This window comes from Vipera berus, assembly GCF_964194415.1.
Source record: "Vipera berus genome assembly, chromosome: 3".
Taxonomy (NCBI): domain Eukaryota; kingdom Metazoa; phylum Chordata; class Lepidosauria; order Squamata; family Viperidae; genus Vipera; species Vipera berus.
Genome location: NC_138204.1, coordinates 138644046 through 138649992, shown reverse-complemented (window position 1 = coordinate 138649992; position 5947 = coordinate 138644046). Strand labels below are relative to the sequence as shown.

The 5947-nt window shown below is 36.3% G+C and overlaps 1 long non-coding RNA gene across 1 annotated transcript; it reads left to right on the top strand.

Annotated features, from left to right (window-relative positions):
* The first annotated feature begins 2386 nt into the window (after positions 1-2386).
* On the top strand, positions 2387-3158 carry LOC308664921. Its single transcript, XR_014025783.1, has 2 exons — positions 2387-2478; positions 2510-3158. It is a non-coding gene; the product is annotated as an uncharacterized lncRNA (long non-coding RNA).
* The last annotated feature ends 2789 nt before the right edge of the window (positions 3159-5947 follow it).

The following is a 5947-nucleotide window of genomic DNA, read 5'->3' as shown; positions in this document are numbered from 1 at the left end:
AAACGTAACTGTCAAAAGTAGTAAAGAACATTTCCACGGATTTATTGTGTTATATATGTTAATGGGAAATATCAATTCTATAAAAAAGACATTAACATTGATTTGTTATATCTAGTAGCATATGAAATTGGAAGGAGGATTAAAAGTATCAAGCAACTAACAAATAATTTAAGTTTCTGCCATTTTATCATTGTTGCTTTATTCCCTAGAGATTCTGTATAATTTAATAAATCTAGAATCAGGCAACTCAGGCTATCAGCATTAGTATTTTTCAGTGTAAGCTTACTTATCAGTGTAAGAAATACAGGAATGAACAAAACAATGACCTAAAACACCATTATTTTTGTGACTGACAAAGTTGTGAAAATACAATATCACTGTTTCAGAATTATGTTTCCACAAAGATCACATATTCCATCAGATCATGATTCTGCTTATGCTAAAATAAATTCAAATTTCATATGAACGGTCTGTGATAGTTTAAATTCTGTGTCTCATAACTAAGTTGCTAAACCTTGTAGAAGTGCCTGAAAATATTATTTTTATTATTGTTGTTCTATAAATAGAATAATATCCATAATAGGTAATGGTTTTTTACTGTTGCCTTCTCTCTGGTAGGTAAGATAGCTGGTAGATAAGGTGATGAGGAGGAAAGTGTGTGTTTCTGTCTTGGTATGAGAAGGTCTATGCTTAGAGAGTGAAGAAAATAGAACAGAGAAGGAAGGAAGGAAGGAAGGAAGGAAGGAAGGAAGGAAGGAAGGAAGGAAGGAAGGAAGGAAGGAAGTTAGTTCCTGGAAAATCTCTAGCTTTCTTTAGCAAAAAAATACTTTTTTAATTGTAAAATTAAAAATTTAAATTCTTTGTATCTTCTTTTTGCCCTTCTTCTTGTATAATTGCCTCAGAGTATAATGATGCCAATACTCATCAAGTGTGATTTTTTTCCTCCCAAAGTGGGATTGTGGTTGTCTGACAGATGTGTTCTTTAAAATGCCCTGAAGACATCTGCTAAGAAAAATCCTGAGGTGTTGACATTTGAAAAGAGAAAATCAAGTTAGAGGGGGTGGTGTGTAAGCAGTTGGAGCAGACTTTGAACCCAGGAGATTTTTATTTTAATCAGCCTACATTCTAATCTTAATCGTTGCGAACCAGTACTTATCTTTCTACTTTGTCCATCTAAACAAAAACTAGAGCTGAAATGTCCAATTAATTAATTGATTCATTTAAATGCAACCCCTCACCCTTTGAAACAATCACTTATACCCAAAGTTCAGACTGGAAAAAATGTCTTTAATAAAAAATATCAACAATACCTGCAGGTGATAAATATTCTTTCAAAAATTAAACCCTCATTCACTTCAGCAGTTGGAATACCATCTTCATGTTCATGCCTGTTACAACACATTTAAAAACAGAGCCTCTTTTTTCCTTCAATATTGTTTTACCTACATGCAAATATATGGAAATGTAATTGATAGATTAATGACTTAATAAGCCTAACCTCATCTGATTAATCAAGTTGCACTGATTTAATCAAGTTCTTGCAGCCTTAGCAAAAACTCATTTATGATGCAAGTTCCTTGGGAAAAGGACAGAATACAAATGGGGTAAACTTACTCGTATCAGTGACTTACTTCACATGCATGCACAGAACGCGCATGCGAGAGATGCCATGTTCACTTGTAGTACTCTGGTATTAATCAGCAATATGTCTTTGTCTCTGTCTCTCTGTCTCTCCCACTCAAATCACTGTGGCCTAAAGGGGTCCTCTTAGCTTAGAAGGAACGGTTTGCAGGCCCGAGTGCCCTGAAGCAATGGCAGCAGGCATTTCATAATGAGGATAAAAATGAAAAAAGAAAGTCTTCTTATGACTCTGCTAAATAAATGGAAGAGTTTTCTGTGCCTTGCCTCTACTAGGTCCTTCAACTCAAATGCAGTAGAAACCTCTGTGACTACAACAAGAGTGAGGCTGTAAAGAAACATATATTTCTTGGAGGGGGGGGGAAGCAAGTTTCCCATCTGAGTTTCTGACAAGCAAGTTTTTCATTTCCTGGATGAAGCAATGATTGAAATAAGCAAACAACCTGCAACACATGCTGTTATTGATACAAATATTATCAGATGTCTGGTGGGTTCATCCCTCCCTTTTTTCATACAAAACCAAATCAAGACCCAAAGGTGCTTTTACAGAAGGGAACTGGGCTTTGTTTTTAGTGAAAAACAAAGCCCATTTGTTTGTCCTTTTTTGAAAAAAAAACAAAAACAAATCCCAGTTGCTTTTTGAAAAAGCACCTTTGGGACAACCATAACCTGGATGACTGAGAATCTCCTTAAACAACAAAATCAAGAGTTTTGCTTGATGGGTAAAATGTAGGTTGAGCAAAGTTATTTGCCCTTTTAAGTGTCCACATAAGCATCCACACAAGAGAAACTAATATTGAATACCACCTTAAGACATTTCTGCATTCCAGTTTAGATATGGTAGGTGTATAAGAACACCTTCCTAGAAGAGCCAAGGAAAAAATTTCCCCTTAATGTTCCTTATACTGCTATAACAAGCCAGTGGTAACTAAACCTCTTGAAAATATTTGTGCACATAAGCATTTACAACAAATGGAAAATGCTTAAAATGATATAATTTTGATTCCCCAATAACATACTTGCCAAAGACACAACACAAATTCTGTCCTTCTAGTCTTCCTCCCATGGATGTTATTTATTTATATTTGTCTTGGACATAAGACAACAAATCAATAATAATATAATGAACACAAGGAACAAACCGAGCAAAATTCCAATTAAAAAGAAAAAAATGTCATGAAGGATCATGTAAAAAACATGAAGACAGTTGAGATTATTTATAAAGTTTCTAATTTGCATCCATTTATGATTTAGTTAAAACTTCAGATGAAACATTCAAAGTAGTTAAGCCTGTGAGTCTTCTAGTGTATGAATTTGTGGCTCATATCTATCCAAATGTGCATTTTATAGATTTTGGGATTATTCTGGAGGTGAGGGCTTTGTATAATTTTATTAAAGATTTTTAAGATCAAAAACTAATACAAACTAACATAAGATGAGAAAAAGAGAAAAAGAAGAAAAGAATCAAAGAAAAATCTGAAAAGGCAAGAAAAGATAAAACAAGTAGAAAAAATAGAAAAGGAAGGTTAAAAAAAAGATAAAAGTAAGTTGTTTCCTATTTTCTTTATCAAAGTTAAAAGTACAGTTATAAAGTTACATATAAAGAAACAGAAACATCAACAACCTAAGATATGCAGATGATACCACTCTAATGGCAGAAAGTGAAGAAGAACTAAAGAGCCTCTTGTTGCGGGTGAAGAAGGAGAGTGCAAAACTTGGGTTGAAACTAAACATTAAGAAAACCAAGATCATGGCATCCGGCCCTCTCAATTCCTGGCAAATAGATGGGGAAGAAATGGAGGTAGTGACAGATTTTATTTTCCTGGGCTCCAAGATCACTGCAGATGGGGACTGTAGCCAAGAAATTAAAAGACGCTTGCTCCTCGGGAGGAAAGCCATGGCAAATCTAGACAGCACACTAAAAAGCAGAGACATCACCCTGTCAACAAAAGTGCGTATAGTCAAGGCTATGGTCTTCCCAGTTGCAATGTATGGCAGTGAAAGCTGGACCATAAGAAAGGCTGAGCGCCAAAGAATTGAAGCCTTTGAACTATGGTGCTGGAGAAGACTCCTGCGAGTTCCTTGGACTGCAAGGCGATCAAACCGGTCAGTCCTAGAGGAGATCAACCCTGACTGCTCTTTAGAAGGCCAGATCCTGAAGCTAAAACTCAAATACTTTGGCCACCTAATGAGAAGGAAGGACTCACTGGAGAAGAGCCTCATGCTGGGAAAGGTTGAGGGCAAGAGAAGAAGGGGACGACAGAGAATGAGGTGGCTGGATGGAGTCACTGAAGCAGTAGGCGTGAGCTTAGATGGACTCCAGAAGATGGTAGAAGACAGGAAGGCCTGGAGGAACATTGTCCATAGGGTCGCGATGGGTCGGACACGACTTCGCAACTAACAACAACAAAAGTTACATCTTCCTCTATGGTAACAACATAACTCACCAAGTGAAATTTGATCCTGCCACTCAGAGAGTCTCTCTTAAATTGTAAATTAATTATATCCAAATGTGATTAAGAAACCAGGCTGTTGTGAACCTTATGTCTTTATAAGTTACACCATGGCTGTGAGCTTCATTGAAATTTCACAACTCTCAGCTGCTCAGCTCACACAATGACTGCAAAAAGTTCAGTTCCTGTGGTCTACTCATGAGGAGCAGCTGCCCAGATTACATATGTAATCTCACAATCTCTTCCTTCTCTGCAAATATGTTGCCAGCCAGAATTTACTATCTGGTTGCTGATCTCCACTGTGATGTCATCCCTGTTCCTTCAGGGTTGCCTTGTTCACCACGAATCGTCACCAGAAGCCACAGCAGTATTTGATAGATGTTTGAGCCTGACATCAGCAGTTATGTTAAAACTAATTTCAGATCTTATGCTAAAGAAAATAAAACTGAGAATGTATCCTACTAAATGGATAAATGGCTTGAAAATATATGGAAGCCAGTAACTCTGGAGCGATAATAACTTTGATAATAACTTCAGTTAGGAATGGGGAATAATCTTACAAATATTGCTGAATTACAATTACCATCATGGTCAACAATATGGGAAAGTGAGAACTAGAACTGAGCAACATGGGGAATAACGTATTGTAGCTAAACCAGGTTAAGCATCACTATTAGCCAGAATGAAAAAAAAAAAATAGGAAAGAAAGCAGTTGAAATAAAATGTGGATGTTTCACTTTCTTTCAAAGTGTTATAAACTAAAGACCACAAGAAAAATTCATAACTAAAAATCATCATGAAAACAAACATCTGGTAAAACAAATATGAAATATACAACAATCCTTACTTCTTCTTTTTATAGTGTAACGAAAACCATTAACTTCTGCAAATTTTCCTTTCAGACGATTCCTAGAAACCTGAAATCTGCTTCTGCTTCTGCTGCTTTTTCTTTTCTTTTTTCTTCCCTCCCCCTCCCCCCCCTTTTTTTTGCTGTTAATGATTTCACATTAAATAGGCAGCAGATTTTATGCAAGGAAATTTGTTTTCATCTCTTCAACTTCCATTTGTTAATATTTCAGCTTTCTTTTTTTTGGGGGGTGCCCTTGATTAGAAGCAAAATTCCAATAACTTGAGCATTCTGCTGTATGATTAATGCTACACGATGGCATTGTATAAAAGAAGCTAGAAGAAATAATGAGACTGACTTATTAAAGTGCACAGTGGATGACGCTAGTTCAGGGCTTTAATTGGAGATTTAATGAAATGACCCCAAATGCTATCCTTAGGCAAGGGTCAGCCATGCTCTGAAGCTGTCAAAATTGGGCAGTTGTTCAAACTTAGTCCTGTTTTTATTCTAACTGAAAGCCTCTAAAATCTGCTCTTCAGCAGTTAACTACACATCCAACCCCATGGTTGAAATTGGCATTTATCTAGTTCCAGTTGTGGATATAAGTCACACGCATGCTACCTAATGCTTGTCAAAAAGATTCACAGCTACCTTTGCATCAAAATTCAGTCAGGAGGCAGAAGTTACATCAGTATCCCAAATAGAAAGAGGAATGTGGCAGCTATGCAGATGCAAGGCTGTTTCTACAACATTTTTTTGGCCTTGTACAATTTCTTTGGCCTTGTACAATTGGATCACTTTCTTAGTTACAAATTAGGTGATGTAATGGGATGTTGGAATGACCCTGGAAGACCAAAGAAGAGATTCCCCAAATATCTGGATTTTGTAATGTAATCCTGTACTCAACATGTGGGTATAATATTATGTGTTATACATGGAAAGCAAATTTTCTTTTAAAAGATAGAAGAATTATACAGATAAAAGTATCTGATGGAATAGACTTTGGACC